The sequence below is a fragment of the Phragmites australis genome, chromosome 4 (genome assembly GCF_958298935.1).
Source record: "Phragmites australis chromosome 4, lpPhrAust1.1, whole genome shotgun sequence".
Lineage (NCBI taxonomy): Eukaryota > Viridiplantae > Streptophyta > Magnoliopsida > Poales > Poaceae > Phragmites > Phragmites australis.
In genome coordinates, this window is record NC_084924.1 from 23,708,318 (window position 1) to 23,726,932 (window position 18,615).

The window sequence follows — 18,615 nt, forward strand, 5'->3', positions numbered from 1 at the left end:
GTTTATTTGGTAACCTTGAGAAGTGCATCTTTTGCACGGATCGAGTCTCTTTTCTTGGCTATGTTATTACTCCACAGGGAATTGAGGTGGATGAGATGAAAATTGAAGCCATAAAGAGTTGGCCGGTGCCCCAAAACATCAAACAGGTGAGAAGTTTTCTTGGACTTGCAGGTTTTTATCGTCGTTTCGTGAAGGATTTCAGCGCCATTGCTGCCCCCTTACACGAGTTGACAAAGAAAGGTGTGGTGTTCCATTGGGGTAAGGCACAAGAGGAGTCCTTTGACACTTTGAAGGACAAGCTTACGCACGCGCCATTGCTGCAACTTCCAAATTTTGGTAAGACCTTTGAGCTAGAATGTGATGCTAGTGGAGTTGGCATTGGAGGTGTTTTGATGCAAGAAGGTAAGCCCGTTGCATACTTTAGCGAAAAATTGCATGGCCCTGTTCTTAATTACTCTACGTATGATAAGGAATTGTATGCACTTGTACGTTCTTTAGAGACGTGGCGTCATTATTTGTGGCCTAAAGAATTTATTATACATTCAGATCATGAATCGCTTAAGTATCTTCGTTCTCAAAATAATCTGAATCGTAGACATGCTAAGTGGGTTGAATTTATTGAATCTTTTCCTTATGTTATCAAACACAAGAAAGGGAAGGATAATATAATTGCTGATGCTTTGTCTAGACGATATGCTTTGTTGTCCCAACTTGATTATAGAATTTTTGGACTTGACTCAATAAAAGAACAATATGTGCTTGATCCTGATTTTAAAGATGTATTGCTGAACTGTAAAGAGGGACGTACATGGAACAAGTTTGTGATCAATGATGGATTTGTGTTTAGAGCTAACCGTCTATGCATTCCAGTTGGTTCCGTTCGTCTTTTGTTGTTGCAGGAAGCACATGGAGGAGGATTGATGGGACATTTTGGTGCTAAGAAGACAGAGGATATGTTGGCCACACATTTCTTTTGGCCAAAGATGAGGAGAGATGTTGAGCGGTTCGTGGCACGCTGTACCACATGTCAAAAGGCTAAGTCTCGCTTGAATCCACATGGTTTGTATATGCCTCTTCCTGTTCCTTCTATTCCTTGGGCAGATATTTCGATGGACTTTGTTTTGGGATTGCCTAGGACTAAGAGGGGGAGGGATAGCATTTTTGTTGTTGTGGATCGTTTTTCTAAGATGGCACATTTTATACCTTGTCATAAAAGTGATGATGCCGTTTATATTGCTGACCTCTTTTTCAAAGAGATTGTTCGCTTGCATGGTATGCCTTCTACTATTGTTTCAGATCGCGACGCTAAATTTTTGAGTCACTTTTGGCGCACTCTATGGAATAAGTTGGGTACAAAACTATTGTTTTCTACTACTTGCCACCCACAAACTGATGGCCAAACGGAGGTAGTAAACCGCACTTTGGGTACCATGTTGAGAGCTATTTTGAAGAAAAATTTGAAGATGTGGGAAGAATGTTTGCCCCACGTGGAGTTTGCTTATAATCGGGCAACACATTCTACCACCAAGGTAAGTCCTTTTCAGGTAGTGTATGGTTTTACCCCTCGCGCTCCTATTGATCTTTTGCCTTTACCTACCACTGAAAGAACACATAGTGATGCTAGTGCACGTGCTGATTTTATTCGTAAGTTGCATGAAACAACTAAAATAAATATCGAAAAGATGAATGAAAAGTATAGAATTGCTGGTAGTGAAGGTAGGAAAGAAGTCAAACTTGAACCGGGTGATTTAGTGTGGTTACATTTAAGAAAAGATAGGTTTCCAGAGCTGCGTAAGTCTAAATTAATGCCAAGAGCTGCTGGTCCTTATAAGATAATTGAGAAAATAAATGATAATGCATATAAACTTGAGTTGCCACCCGAGTTCGGGGTTAGTCCTTCTTTTAACATTGCAGATTTGAAACCTTACTTGGGAGCCGATGATGAGCTTGAGTCGAGGACGACTCCAATTCAAGAGGGGGAGGATGATGAGGACATCACTCCCTCGGATACATACAATGATCCTCCATTGAACTTTCAAGGTCCAATCACAAGAGCTCGCGCACGACAATTAAATTTAGAGGTGAGCTCGTTCCTAAGCAACTCTTTATATAATTTTGAGAATAGATTACTACCTAATGATTATGTGTTATTTAGGAATCATGGAGAGGACAAGGAAACACATAGAGGAAGGCTTGGAGGCGTGGAGGAGCAGCTAGGACGTCCAACAACAGCAGGAGGTCCAGTACAACTCGAGTCCGAATCAGCCTCGGCCTCCAGGACCAGCGAGCAATAAAACGGACGCCCAGGACGCATCCGGACTCCGTTTTCGACGATTCACATATGGTTGGAAAGATAATTTCATAAGGAAACCAATGGCATTGGTTTGAGGTCCAAATTCCTTCTGAGTCAACGGGAAACGTCGAAACAAGTTAGCGTCCAGAATCTGTCCCGGTGCTGCGTCACCGTTTTTGGTCCGTTGGGCCATGTATCGTGTTGGAGTCCATTAGGGACGCGTCTAGGGGTCCTTGGCCGACCCTAATCCTTTATATACAGTAGCCACCGCCCTAATTAGGGTTGGGTTTTGCTTAGATTATTCTATCAAGAACAGTTTCGCCGTTTCGTCGGTTTATGAGACCCCAACTCGTGAGATTAATCATTCATCTGCAATTTGGTTGCATTCTTCCTTGTTCTTGCTTGTGTTCTTCGATTCGCAGGCAAGGATTTTATCCTTCTTGGCGAGGTCAACCGTGCAACGCCGGTTGATAACCAGAGGAGACGTGGTGCTGCGATTGCGGGGTTTCGGATCGTGTTGTTCGGAAGCCGGATCGACTTGTGTCTCGTTTCCACCAAATCGAGAGTTACCAGAACCTTTCGGAAGATCGGGAACCCTTGTTCATATTACGCTTGGTGGATATTTGGATGGAAACAGCAAGTATGAGTACATATCATACTCCGCAAGTGTGGGAAATAAATGACATGCAAGCTTAAATAAAGGAACAAGCTATAACAGTTAAAATTTGCATAAAAGCCAACTATGCTAACGAAGAGTTATAAAAGTATCCTATTTGACTAGGTGAATCATCTCTAGACTTCCAACTCCTAGAAACATTTCCACATGTTTTCCAACCACTTGAATCCCACATTAGGTTCCCAAACCAACTGAACCAAACCAAACCCATCCAACTAATCCAAGTCTCTCATATCCGTGAGTATAGCTGATATATCAGATTTTACACTCTACAGAGGTTGTTCAGCTTTCCCCACAAGTCATGAATTTCCTTGTTGCCATGTCCGCGAAACACTTAACACACGGCAGTGCTGTGTCGTCTCGAAAGTCACTACAAAGCCGTTCCAAAGTTTCATCCAGTATGTGCATGCCTGCTAGGTTTCACTACCGTCAAAGTGGCATTTACACCACCAAGAAGCCCCCTTTTGCGCCTTGTAGTCTCCAGAAAGTTTTCACCCTTCCCTTCCACTACCCATCCCATACCACTAACCAAATAGTTCAGGCCTTTGCCGTCCCCACACATCCACTCTTCTGTTTGGCACGCACAAAACTGGAATCCACTAATTAATAGGCTAGGCTTGTCCCATACCAAGTCTCATGGTTGGTACGATATTTCTTGGGTTGTCGCTCCACGAACCGGTCCTTACTTAGGTTGTTTGAGCAAATACTAAGCCAACATCATAACCATCATCTTCAAAAACACTACTTTGCTCAAGGCCTAAGGTTCCATGTTACTATACCATCTCTAGTATTCCCAACTCATAGTTGCATAGTTCGTTAGTCATATTTAACCATCAACCCTTCCATCCCCTTGTGCAAAGCTAAGCATAACTACCCATCATATCCATTGCTAACAACTAGGCGACAAGGAAATATATGGAACATGATACTATAAGAAAATAGGATTCAAAATTAATAGCATGCATGTTTGAAATAAAGAACACATTTGAAAATTGGGGTCAAAATGTTCAAGGATACTTGCCTCTTCTAACTTGCTGCTTAGACTCATATACTTGGTCCAGGAGATTCTCGAACTGTTACTCGTCTGCTCTCGAAACACACCAGAAAACATACAACAAAACTAATTAAGAACAGTACACCAAACAATATCTAACATCTGAGAAAAAGGTACTAAACAATAGTACACGTTGCTACGAACGCAGGAGCGCGAAAATCGCCTAAATTAGAGCTAGAACGAGAAAGATATGCTGAAACAAGTTTTAGGGTTATTCTGAAAAAGAAAAGGACCTATTTTGAATAAAACAGAAAGGTTAGGGGCCTTTTTGTAAAAATAGAGGGACCTAAAAGTAATTTTGGAGAAGTGTAGGGTTTAAACTAAAAAAGACAAGGGCTTATTAATAATTTTAGAAGAGTCCAAGGGCTTATTTGCAATATTACCAATTTTTGGAATTCTTGGAATTATTTTTGTATTAGAAAAGATTGAATTGCTAACTGGGCTGCTGACTGAGCTAGGTTAGCTAACGTGGCATTCCACGTAGGCAGATCTGCTAAGGTGGCTGACTGACTTGGCGATGAGCTCGCACAAGGGCTGACTAGGATTAAGGTGACGACATGTGGCACCACGGGATTGGATCGACGAAGAGGTATCCAGGTTCTAATCTAAACTGTAGAGATCGAATCCTACGGTTGAGAGACGAGACGGGGGTAACCGACTGGCGGCAGGGAGAAGGCGGCTGCAGGAGGGAAACCGCGGTGGAGAACTCTTCGGAGAGAGGCGGAGACCTCGTCACCGTGCATGGATGACGAAGGTGAGCGGCGCAAAAGACTCGGGAGAGTGAGGGCTTTCTGTTTGATGGCGTACCTTGTGCGGCGCGGTCCGAGGAGGTAGTCGACGGTGAGAGGGGCAGCGGTGGTGCACGATTGCATGTCGGGGATGAAGCTCCGGTGGCTGGGATGCGATAGGGAGCGGCGAAATTGGCTCCCCGCGAGCATGCGGTCCCGAAGATGGGCTTGGATGTGGCGGAGAGGCGGCTGACACAGCTGTCAGCGAGCTCGATGCTTCGGCAGCAATGGCGGGCGGCGGCGGCGCGAGTTCTAGGATTTTAGCGCTCGGTTGCGGAGACAGATGAAACGGGGAGGGGGCATGCGCTTATATAGGTGGGAGAATGCGTCAGGTGTTTGGATTTGGGCGGGGTTCGGTTGGGATACGGGCTCGGGAGAGGCAGCGCACGCCATCGGGTTCAACTCGGACTCGGCCGGCACAGTGAGAGGAAGGAGACGGTGCACACGGGGTTTCACGAGGGAGGAAGTGGCTTCGGCCTGGGGCGTCTTCGGCTGGTGCGGATGGAATGAAGAGGGGCCGAGACGTGCGCGGCCCAGGCGGACGACGGGGAGAGGAAACGGGCTCAGCCCGAAGAGAGAAAAGGGAGATGGGTCGTCGGGAAATGAAGAAAAGAAGAAAAGAAAAGGGAGAGGGGGAGATTTCGGCCCAAAGAAGAAAAAATGAATTTTCTTTTATGAATCCTTTTAAAAATATAAAAATCAAATGGCGCGCCTCGAGGTTTTCAAAAATTCATTTTGACACCATAAAACCCTAATGCACCTATACTTAGCATGAATGCAACACAAAAATATAACCTAGGGCAAAATTCAATTTATTTTTAGGAAATAGGTTTTAACCTAATATGTTGATTTAAACCCTAATAAAATTCTAGCAAAATTTTAGGGAATTAGAAAATTAAAAACCAGGGTGTTACAAACCTAACCCCCTTAAAATGAATCTCGCCCTTGAGATTCAGAAGGATCGGAGAAGAGCTGCGGAAACTCGACTTCTAGATCTGATTCTCTTTCCCAGGTTGCTTCTTCTTCGGAATGATGTCTCCACTGCACCTTGCACATATGGATCCATTGATTCCTGGTGATTCTCTCTGACGTCTCTAGAATCTTGATGGGATACTCCATGTAGGTGAGATCTTCTCCAACTTCTACTTCCTCTAGGGGCATTTGCTCTTCATGCACTCATAGGCATTTCTTTAGCTGAGATATGTGAAAAACATCGTGAACATCTACCAACTGAGGTGGTAGCTCCAATTGATACGCTACTTCTCCCCGTTTTTCCAACACCTTAAAAGGTCCGATAAATCTTGGTGCAAGTTTTCCTTTGACTTTAAATCTACGAAAACCTCTGATCAGTGAAACCCGAAGGTTTACGAAATTACATGCTTCAAAAGTCAACTCACGACGTCGATGATCATCATAATTTTTTTGTCATGTTTGAGCTATTCTCAAAATTTTCCTGATATGTTGAACTTGCCTTTCTACCTCTCTCAGAATTTCTGGGCCAAACACTTAACTTTCGTCAGTCGCATTCCAGTATAATGGTGTCCTACATTTTCTTCCATACAACACTTCAAACGGCGACATCTTCAAACTAGTCTGATAACTATCGTTGTAGGAGAACTCTGCACAGGGAAGATTTTTGTCCCAACTAGTCTTATTTTTCAAGGCACAAGCTCTTAACATATCTTCCAAAATTTGATTTACTCTCTCAGTTTGACCATCGGTCTGCGGGTGATATGTTGAGCTGAAGTTTAACCGGGGATCCAATGACTCATGTAGTTTTTGCCAAAACGTGGAGGTGAACTGGCTTGCTCTATCATACACTATCCTCTTGGGTACTCCATGCAAACACACAATTTTGGCAATATACAGATCAGCAAGTCTAGGTCCTGTATAGGTTGTCTTGACTGGGATGAAATGAGCAACCTTTGTCAAACGATCCACTATAACCCAAATAGAATCATATCCAGATTGAGTTCGGGGCAATCCAACAATAAAATCCATACTAATTTCTTCCCATTTCCACTCTGGTATTTTCAAGGGTTGAAGCAATCATGTGGGTCTCTGATGTTCAGTTTTGACTCTCTGACATATATCATATCTTGCTACATATTCTGCAATTTCTCTCTTCATTCCATACCACTAATATCGATCCTTAAGATCTTGATACATCTTGGTGCTCCCGGGATGAATAGAATACGCAGACTCATGCGCTTCTCGAAGTATAGTTTCCTTGATAGATTCGATATCCGGAACACATATTCGTTTCCCAAACCATACCGTTCCATTCTCATTCTCGGTAAAACCTAGGGCTTTACCCTCCTTAATACACTGCCTGATGTCCATAATCTTCTGATCCTCGAGTTGTCCTTTATGAATTTCTTGTTGCAATGTTGAATCAACTTCTATTACCATAGCTTCTGTGGTGTTTACCAAATCGAGATTAAGTCTCTCAAAATCTTTGCATAGCTCGGGTCGTCTATCTTGTATGGTCATTATTCTGAGATAAGTCTTTCTACTCAAAGCTTTGGCAACTACATTCGCCTTCCCGGATGATAGTTAATTCCCAAATCATAATCCTTGATAAGCTCTAACCATCTTCGCTGCCTGAGGTTGAGATCTGGCTGAGTAAATATATACTTCAAACTCTTACGATCCAAATATATCTCACACCTTTTTCCAATCAAATAGTGTCTCCATATCTTGAGTGCGTGTACCACAGCGGCTAACTCTAAATCATGTGTTGGGTAGTGTTTTTCATGCTTACTCAATTGCCTTGATGCATAGGCTACAACATGGCCTTCTTGCATAAGCACACATCCTAATCCTTGATGAGAGGCATGACAATAAATGGAGAATGGCTTCTGTGTATCTGGCATGACTAGTACTGGCGCAGATGTTAGTCTTTTCTTCCACTCTTTAAAACTTGCCTCACAAGCAGGGGTCCATTTAAATGTTTGACCTTTCTCAAGTAATTTTGTGATAGGCTTTGCAATCTTGGAGAAACCTTCTATGAACCGACGGTAGTAACCTGCCAATCCAAGGAAACTACCGATCTCAGAGACATTCTGGGGAGACTTTTAATTCAAAACGTCTTCCACCTTTCTTAGGTCAACTGCTATTCCTCCGGTGGAGATGATATGACCGAGAAAAGAAACTTGATCTAGCTAGAACTCACATTTGCTCAACTTAGCATACAACTGATTATCCCTAAGCTTTTGTAGAACCAATCTCAGATGTTCTGCATGTTCCTCTTTATTCCTTGAGAAAACTAGAATGTCATCAATAAAGACTACCACAAACTTATCCAAGTACTTCATGAACACCTTGTTCATCAGATGCATGAAGTAGGCAGGGGCGTTGGTCAATCCAAAAGACATAACCGTATACTCATATAATCCATAACGGGTGATGAAAGCTGTTTTAGGAATGTCTGATGCTTGAATCTTCAACTGATGATATCTTGAGTGAAGATCGATCTTGGAGAACACACACGCACCTCTAAGCTGATCAAATAAGACATCAATCCTTGGAAGAGGGTATTTATTCTTGATGGTCACCTCATTCAAGGCACGATAATCTATACATATCCTTTGGGTACCATCCTTCTTGGGTAGGAAAATCACTGGTGCACCCCATGGTGACGAACTAGGTCGGATATAACATTTGTCTAACAACTCTTGCAATTATTCCTTAAGTTTCGCTAGTTGGTTAGCAGCCATTCTATACAGCCTTTTAGATATAGGAGCTTGTCGGTGAATTAGGAACCAGGGGTCCCCGAATCCCGAGGCCAGGCCAGCAATCCGCCACGTGGCGCCATCCCGCGGGGTCACCTCCGCGAGGTAAAAAAGACTAAGTCCCGGGAGAGGGCGCTCGGGGCCACAGTCAGTGGTCCCCGAGTACCCGAGTTCCCCGATGATCTGCGAAGACTAAGTGACGGGAAGAAAGTGCTCGGGGAGGTAAACAGTGACCCCCGAGCACCCAAGTCCCCCGACGACCAGGAGAACCAAGTACCGGGAGGGGTGTGCCCGGGGCTGCGAGCAGTAGCCCCCCGGGCACCCGAGTACCTCGAGGACCCACTGAAGGAAGTTCCGGGAGAGAGTGCTCGGGGCTGCTAGCCATGGCCCCTGAGCACTCGGTTCTCCGAGGATCCGTACAAGCATGCCCGGGAGAGAGTGCTCGGGGAGGTGAACAGTAACCACCGAGCACTCGGTTCCCCGACGACCCAGGAAGCCCCTCCATCAGTGGCCCCCACAGGGGTCTAGCGATGAAGTGTCAGCCGGTGAGAGGCCTGAGGCCGCATTTAAGAGCGCGCGTGGCCTGTCACCTCCAACTGCTCCCGCCAAGCTCGGTGTCAGTTCCTGCCACATTCTGGCAGAAGGGCGTGGGGACATTAAATGCACGGGTCCCATCCCGTGCCATCCGGCGCGCCTCGGGATAACGTCGCAAGGCCCGAGACGTTCCGTCTGCTGCGCTGCTGTGGCAGGAGAACAAGACAGGGCGAGCACGCCGGGCCGCTCTGTGGCTGCCCGGTGGGCCCTCTCCACGGCGCCCGTTGCCAATGCCATCATGACAACTGATGACCGGGCGCGGGGCGTGTTTTCAACCCCCGTCACTTCGCACAGAGGCTATGATGACGCCCTTTCTATTTATGGTGCCTTGGAACTCGTGCCCTCCCATTCGGGGCACGCTACTGCCGGTGGGTATTTAAAGCAGCCGGCAGCACGGACAAAGACAAGCGAAAAAAGAAGGTCTTACAAGTGCACAAGTGGAAAAAGCCCGGCAAGCTCTGCACGGTTGAAGAAGTTAAGGAAGTAGAGAAGATCGAGAAGTCCAAGAGCACCCAAAGCCAACAGATACACACAGACCAAAGAACAAGGAGCCCCAGGCTCTAGGATAGACAAACATTCTTGTAACTAGCACATTCCTGAGAGACATTCTCAGGACATTTATAGCATCCACACAAGAGTAGGGTGTTACGCCTCTGTGCGGCCCGAACCTGTCTAAACCCCTAGTGCATTTACTTCATTCCGCACTAGATCATTCCACCACGCCAGCCATCGCATTCATATCCATTTATTTCTCCAGCAAACTCAGGATATTTATAGCATCCACACAAGAGTAGGGTGTTACGCCTCTGTGCGGCCCGAACCTGTCTAAACCCCTAGTGCATTTACTTCATTCCGCACTAGATCATTCCACCACGCCAGCCATCGCATTCATATCCATTTATTTCTCCAGCAAACTTATTCAGAATCATCCCCCCAGCCGAATCTCTAAAAAGGGGTCCCTCAGGATCCCTACGACAGGTGCTAACCCTTCGACAGCTGGTGCACCAGGTAGGGGGGAAGCATCCTTGAATTTGTTTGTTTGTTTTCTCCTGCAGAAAAAATGGCTGGCGGTCATTGTCTCCGGCGCTCTGGCTTCAGCTCTAGTGAGGAAATGGAGCCCCTCGCTCAGGAGGTCCCAATTGCTACTGCTTTCTAGCAGCAGCCACGATCTGCACGCACGGCGTTCCTCTCTCAGGGGGACCATGGCGCTGGGCCCAGCAGGGCCGCCGCCGCTGTCGTCGGTGCACCATCCAACCCCCAGCAGGTGGCCGAAACTCTTGCCGCCAGGTCCGCGTCTGGACAGCGCCGGGCGCCGCTACGGCGTAGGCTCGCCTTCGGCGAGGCCAGTCCTGGTAGCACGTTGCTTGCGGCGCAAGCCCTCCTCAGGTACCCGCCAGTCCAGCCGCCTTAGTTGGCACGGCCCCCCGCCAGGTGCTGGCCGAAAGTTCTCGCGCTACCTCACACCGCGGCGCAGCTAAGACCGGCCCATCATCAGGTGGCGGTCGCACTGGCCGGGGGGCCTCCAAGCGGAGCGCTGCCCCCCTGGCCACTACTGGAGCCCAGGACCTCCACTTGCACCTCAACAAGCAGAGGGGCATCGAAGACGCGCGCGTCACCCTCGAGCGCCAGTGGGAGACCTGACATGAGGCTGAAGCCGAGGACCAGGCCTCCTCTTTGCCGGCCCATGATCGCTGGGGCTCCTCGGCTCGCCGGCGTTCACCTCCCAAGGGCGCTGCCCGCACCGCAGGGTATGGCACCAGTTGCCGAGCCTTCACCAGCGAGCTCCGCTGGGTCAAATGGCCCACCAAGTTTCGCCCAGAACTGCCGGAGAAGTACGACGATGGAGTAAGTCCAACTGATAGGACACCTCTCCTCACCGAGCGATGATTTGGAAAGGTCCCACAATCAAGGTGCTAACTTCCCTCTTACTTGAAAGCATTGAATCCCTTCGAAAGGAGACACCTTGAGATAGACAAAATCCCTAATAACGAACACAAGTTCTCGTCAGTGGCGATCCCCATAGCTCATCTGACGAGATTGAGCCATGATAGGACACTTGTGAATGTTTACAATATGTTCTTCTACCTCTTTGACCAAATTCAGGCCTAGGAAAGATCTTTTGCCAGACTCAGACTAATTCAACTGAGTTTGGCATCTCCTTCCATAGACTGCTTTGAAAGGTGACATCTTAATACTAGATTCGTATCTGTTTTTTTGAGAACTCTACAAAAGGCAAGTAAATCTTCCACTTCTTCCCATAGGTGAGAGCACAAGCTCGCAACATATCTTCCAGAATTTGATTCACCCTCTTGGTTTGACCATTGATTTGAGGATGGTAGGAGGTGCTACGAAAGAGCTCGGTTCCCATGGCTTCATGAAGGCTCTTCTAAAAATGAGAGGTGAAATGAGTGCCTCAATCAGAGATGATCTTCTTCAGAGTTCCATGAAGGCAAACAATTCAAGTGAGGTATAGCTTCGCATACTGCTTGACTAAGTACATGGTCATGATAGAAAAGAAATGAGTTGACTTGGTCAATCATTCCACAATGACCCAAATTCAGTCATACCATCGAGAAGTCTTAGATAATCCAGTAATAAAATCCATACCGATCTTCTCCCACTTCCAGAAAGGAATAAGTAAGGGTTGGAGCATACCGGCTAGCTTGAGGTGTTCGGACTTCACCCTCAGGCAAACTTCACACTTGGCGACATATCGAGCGACTTCACACTTCTTGCAGGTCCACCAAAATCTTAGCTTGAGGTCTTGATACATATTGGTACTCCCTGGTTGAATGGATAACAATGATTCATAAGTTTCATCTAGAACCTTCCTTCTCAACTTAGGAACTTTAGGGACCACTAGTCTCTTCCCGAACAACAAGAAACATTAGTCTTCTGGGGTAAAGCATTTGGCTTGCCCCTCCTTGATTATGTCAAGAATCCTCTCCATGCCTTTGTCTTTCTTCTATGCTTTCTTAATCTGGCCAAGGAGGGTAGATTTTGTCCCCAGATCAGTAAGAAATCCCTCTGAGATCATCTCAAGTCCAAGTTTCAAAAAGTCATCACAAATGGTGGAATTCTCAGGCGAGACTATGAGACAATTGCACTGAGCCTTCCGGCTCAAGGCATCATCAACAAAATTTGCCTTACCCGGATGATAATGGACCTCCAACTCATAGTCCTTGATCAATTCCAGCCATCTCCTTTTCCTCATGTTGAGATCAGCTTGAGCGAAGATATACTTGAGGCTCTTGTGATCAATATAGCCATTGCACATATTTCCAAGGAGATAGTAACGCCAAATCTTAAGGGTGTGCACTACTGTTGCAAGTTCTAGACCATGAGTTGGGTAATTCTTTTCATGGGGCTTAAACTGGCGTGAAGCGTAGGCAACAACTCAACCCACCTGCATGAGAACACATCTGAGACTGATGCGAAAGGCATCACAATAGATATCGAAGATCTTATGAATATCCGATTGTTCAAGAATGGGTTGTAGTGAGATGAGACTTTAGAGTCTGGAAAGCTACTTCACACTCATTGGACCATTCAAATTTGACATCTTTCTTCAACAACTCGGTCATCAGCTTGGCGATCTTGTAGAAATTCTCAATGAACCGGCGGTACTAACCCGCAAGCCCGAGAAAACTCCGGATGTCGGTGACACTTTTGGGTTGCACCCAATTGATCACATCCTATACTTTTCTCGGGTCAACTATGACATCGCATTCAGAAAGAACATGTCCAAGGAAAGAGATTTCCTTTAGCCAAAATTCACATTTGCTAAGTTTGGCACAAAGACAATGTTCTCAAAGTATTTCAAGAACAACATGGAGAAGATCAGCATGTTCTTCTTCAATATTAGAGTAAATGAGAATCTCGTCGATGAAAATCATGACAAACTTGTTAAGTTCTTCCATGTAGACCGTATTCATCAAATACATGAAGAATGCTAGTGCATTGGTCAGGCCGAAGGGCATAACGGTATACTCGTAGAGCCCATAACGAGTAGAGAAAGCCGTCTTTGGAATGTCCTCCTTTCAGATCTTTATTGGGTGGTAGTCCAACCTTAGATCAATCTTGGAGAAGACCCAGACACCTAAAAATTGATCACACAGAATATCAATCCGAGAAAGTGGATACATGTTCTTGATAGTGACCGCATTCAACGGACCACACATCCCCAAGGTTTGGTCCTTCTTCTTCACAAAGAGCATCAAGCATCCCAAAGGTGACGAGCTCGGATGAATGAAACCCTTTGCAAGCAACTCCTGAATTTGCTTCTTTAACTCTACCAATTCATTCGGCGACATCCGGTAGGACCTTTTTGAAATTGGAGCCATTCTGGATAAAAGCTCGATGGTGACCTCCACTTCTCGGTCAGGTGGCATTCCAGGTAACTTGTCCGAAAAGGCATCTAAGTACTCACATACTACAGGAATATTAGCTGGATCAGCAGAGATGCCACCCTCTATTGCATAAAGATGTGGACCACTCTCATCAAGGCATAGAGTGACACGATTGTTGGAGGAGCTAACAAGGGTGATGGACCTGGTTGTACATTCGATGATCACACCATTTTGGGTCAACCAATTTGTTGGGGGAAAATAAACCAGCATGAGGATAATGGTAAAAGATTACTATCCAGGTCCCTTTGGAGCCTTAATCTTTGGACCCTCAGCTAAAGGCTTGACCTTCGAAGGCATCGGGCTCCTTTGTGCCACCTCTTCGTACCCGTGAAGCCTTCCCACGACTCGGAACCATGCCTGGCCCCTCCGAAGCCTTTGGCCTCCAAACTCTTACCAGCAGGCCTGACCCCCGGAGGTTGTGGACCCCTTCGGGCCAACCCACCGACGCCCGAGAGGCCTTTCGAAGCCTAAGATACAGCAATATCAGGGGGGAAAATGTCTCCCCTTGCCACCGACCCGATGTGAAGTGACGGGTGATCAATGCCGATGCAAGTGGTGCTATCCTGACACCCCAGTGCATTTAAGGCTGCCATGACACTCCTCACAGTACGGCGCTATTTGGGGTCATTGTTAAGGACCCCCGATGGCCCCTTGGCTTAACCAGCCTGGCCTCCCGAAGCCACAGCCTCCCAAAGGCTAAGCCTCCCAAAGCTTGGTCTCCTGAAACCTCGGTCCCCCGAAGCCTCCGCCTCCTGAAGCCCCAGCCTTCGGGAGTCCCGCCTACCCCTTGGCTTCGCCTCCAACACACTGTTGCCAGGCTCTAGACAGAGTACCTCCGGAGCCAGGCAGCGACTAAGGGCCGAGGGGGTCATGGACCACTTCTCTCGCCTGGCCCTTGGCTTTTCCTTTGACACTTCGTCGCGAGGCTCCAGATGGAGTACCTTCGGAGCCGGGCAGCGGCTAAGGGCCAAGGGGCCCGCGGACCACTTCCCCTGCCTGGCCCTCGCTTTGCCTCCGAGACACCGTCGCCAGGCTCTGTGTGGAGTACCTCTGAAGCAGGGTAGCGGCAAAGGGCCGAGGGGGTCGCGGACCACTTCCCCTACCTGGCAGCGGCTAAAGGCGAGGGGGTCGCTGACCACTTCCCCCGCCTGGCCCTCGGCTTTGCCTCTGACAGGCCGTCGCCAGGCTCTGGACGGAGTACCTCCAGAGCCGGGTGGCGGCTAAGGGCCGAGGGTGTCGTGGACCACCTCTCCCACCTGGCCCTCGACTTCGCCCCTGACATGTTGTCACCGGGCTTTGGACGGGTCATCTTCGAAGCCGGGCAATGGCTAGGAGCCCGAAGGGACGTAGTCCATCTCCGAGAGGTTGTCCCAAAGAATCCCAACGGGGCCTCGCTGGGTCAAAAGTCTAAAACAAGATTGGAAAAAGGCCCAGCCAAATGCCAAACCCGAGGAGAGCATGATGGCCGGGAACAGTGAAGTCACCAACACCTCGCCTGACCATCCTTAGCTACCCTGTGTATCTACCGTCAATAGAGCCCCAAGGCCACATCTCTCCAAGAAGAAAATGAAGCCAGTTATAATGTATGCAAGGTCTTGATACCCCAGTCATCTGAAAAACCAACCACGAAAAGGGCGAGGAAGTATGGTACGAAGGCACGAAGGCACACAAACATCCGGTTACCCATTCGAAAGATCCCCTTGCACTTCGATACAGAAAGAGACATGACAGTCCACGAAGGTCCAAATTATATTACTAAACAACTAGTACATCCAGAGGACACATACAAAGAGCGACAGTATAGAGATTGCTACGAAGGAGATAGACCCCGACAGAGCAAACCAGGGGGAGAAAGAGTACAAGGTGACTAGGTCAAGTCATGGGCCCACAGCAAGACCATAGTTGACCGTTAGACATGAATGTCTCGCGACTTCACAAAGAGCTCCCTCCAGAAGAACACCTTCACCTCCTATGGGTCCCGGCAGGGGCCATGCATGGGGCGATGTATACGCCTCACCTGCGTCCTGTCGCTACGGAAGCCGATACAATAGCCAGCTCCTGAGGTGTCAGAGGATGAAGAAGAGTGCGAGGAGGTCGCTAGTGGGGCCTTCTCTCTCACCTTCCCAGCCTCCTCCTTCGCTGTCAAAGTCATCATCATCTCCGCAGACGCTTGCTTCTCCTCATCGCTCTCCCCATGCAAGAGACCCCAGTCGGTCTCCTCATCATCGTCGGAGACATCGGTGATCCCAACGGGCGTGGCCTCCTGATCCAAGGGTCAGGACGGAATGGCAGGCAGCCGCCTCCCCTGCAAAGATGGAAGCAGCATGTCCGCCAGTGCCTCTGCCGACGACTGAAACGGTCCAGCTCCCGAAGAAGCCATCGAGATCATTGACATCTCCGAAGAGGATAAGGAGGAAGACAACGCCATACTCAAGTCATGGTTAACTGCTAACTCATAGGGGTTTGGAGAATCCAGCGGGGTGATCCCAGCTTTATACCCGGGCCAAGCAGCCACATAATCTTGGGAGATGAAGCGGAACCGGCCAAGTGGTGTTCCCCATTGAATGCTTGAGGTGACCATGGCCATACCCCGGTCGTTCCACCAACACGTGGTAGCATTCCACGACGAACACCTCGTTTTCTCGCACGGACGTCCTGTCACATTAATAACCCAGACTCCTTTTGGCGCGTGACAGGGGTGTGGGCACAAGACCCTAAACGACCCCCTGCATTGTCCAGTCAGAACATGGCAGTGGAACATCTTATCCTGCTAGGCATATGCATGGGGTCCCCTGATCCTACACGTAATCTCTACTCTGGCGACCTCAAAAGGCAAGAAGAACCAGTACCGAAGGAATCCGGATAGCCTGTATCGGCCTCGGCACGTACCCTGAACTGCACCACCTCCATCAACGCCCCTCTGGCCCGGGGTCCCGACACTGCGCATACCAAGTCCAACAGGATCCAGAGCATATCGCCACCACCAATACACCATCAGCCTTGGGCCTTGCCATCGATGCCCACGGTTCCCAACGAAAGAAGTTCTTAAGGACAGGGAATTGCCATCGGGTATCCTTGATACTATACCAGGCTGGAGTTGGTTTTCCTCTACATCCTCTCCCCCCTCTAGAACATCGGGGCTTGAGAATGAGGAGGTACTATTGGGGAAAAATAAACCATCCTAAGGATAATGGTTGAAAATTACTATCCAGGTCCCTCTGAAGCCTTAATCTCCAGACCCTCAGCTAAAGGCTCGACCTCCGAAGGCATCGGGCTCCTGCGTGCCACCTCTTCGTACTCGCGAAGCCTTCCCATGACTCAGAACCACACCTAGCCCCTTCGAAGCCTTCGGCCTCCGAACTCTCAGTAGCAGGCCTGACCCCCAGAGGTTGTGGACCCCTTCGGGCCACCTCACCGGCGCCTGGACAGCTTTCCGAAGCCTAAGATATAGCAGGCCTCCGAAGACAATATCAGGGGGAAAAATGTCTCCCCCTGCCACTGACCTGATGTGAAGTGATGGGCGATCAATGCCGATGCAAGTGGTGCTATCTTGACACCCCAGTGCATTTAAGACTGCCCTGACACCCCTGACAGTACATCGCTGTTGGGGGTCGTTGTTAAGGACCCCGATGGCCCCATGGCTTAACCAGCCTGGCTTCCCGAAGGCTCAGCCTCCCAAAGCCCGGTTTCCCAAAGCCTCGGTCCCCTGAAGCCTCGGCCTCCCAAAGCCCCGGCCTTCTGGAGTCCCGCCTCCTGAAGCCTTCACCTCCCGGAGCCATGCCTCTTAAGGCCCCTGTTTCCAGCTGCTCGGGCCAGCTTCCCGGAGGCTACAAGGTGAGTCATCAGGCCTCAGGAAAGATCTGCCAGAAGGGGAGCACCGATCATACTTTGCCTGCAAGGAAGTGACCGGCATTAAACGCCTAGGCTAGTGCATGCCAATCTGACACCCCGTCGTAATGGAGGCTATCCTGACACCCCTGACAGTGCGGCACCGGGCCGCAGTTGGCGACCGGCTCACCTCTCAGGGTGCTGGCACCGCAATGGTTACTACGGTATATATTATCTCCCATGTAGGGTAGAAATTAGTTATCCGAGATATGGCCAAGTAATTTGATCAGATCCCAGATATTTGTACATTGTTAAAACTTGTATCATCAAGCTACACACAGCCCTACAAATAGGAGCCATGGTGGCCTGGGTTAGAGGGGGTTGTATGGTAGAAAGAGACAGAGGTGAAAAATCACCAAGTCATGCTATCATACTCCTCCCAGATCGATCCATTTTTTCTACCATCAATACATTCATGGTGTTCCTTCCTCTTAAACTTCATTTCCAAGCTTGAGTCTCCTCCTTAGAAGAAACTCTCGCCGTACTTGCTGAGGCAAGAAGTACTCTTGCTCCAACACAATTCATTCCCAAAATGACATCCAAACCCATTGAGTCAATCACAATCAAGTTAGCTTGGAAGGTGACTCCATTTGTGAGAATCCAGGCATCTCGAACTATATACTTGTCACACCCAATTTTAACGGCCAAAACTAGATGAGGCTTATGTGTGCCCAAGATATTCAACACACATAAGGACGTCACAGGTGAAGTAACAAAAGAAATACTTTTATAGAATAAACGTTTAACTCTTACAGCAATTGACATCTATTGTCTACTATGAAGATATCTACAGCTAAACAGAAACACTGGTGCCCAACAACACCACATGCAACTGACCGGGAGACACACGCCTAGAACGTCACAACCTCGTCTTGACAGTCTTCAACATCTTTACTCACTGAGCAGCACCACACATGTCGCATGGCATAGGGAAAATAGCAAGTGTGACCACATGACGCGTTTAGCAAGTATACAGGAGAATAATGGTGTGCAGGCTTATAACAAGGACAAGGTGACACAAGGGTTTATTTGCATAAATGCGAGTAAAGAAAACTATGTAACTTTAAAAACATTGAACAATTATCAAGTGAATGCATAATTCATCAAACCATTTAACTTCACCTAGTGCCAACCCTCTTGCCAACTATAACCACCTAGTACCACCAGTACTACCATACT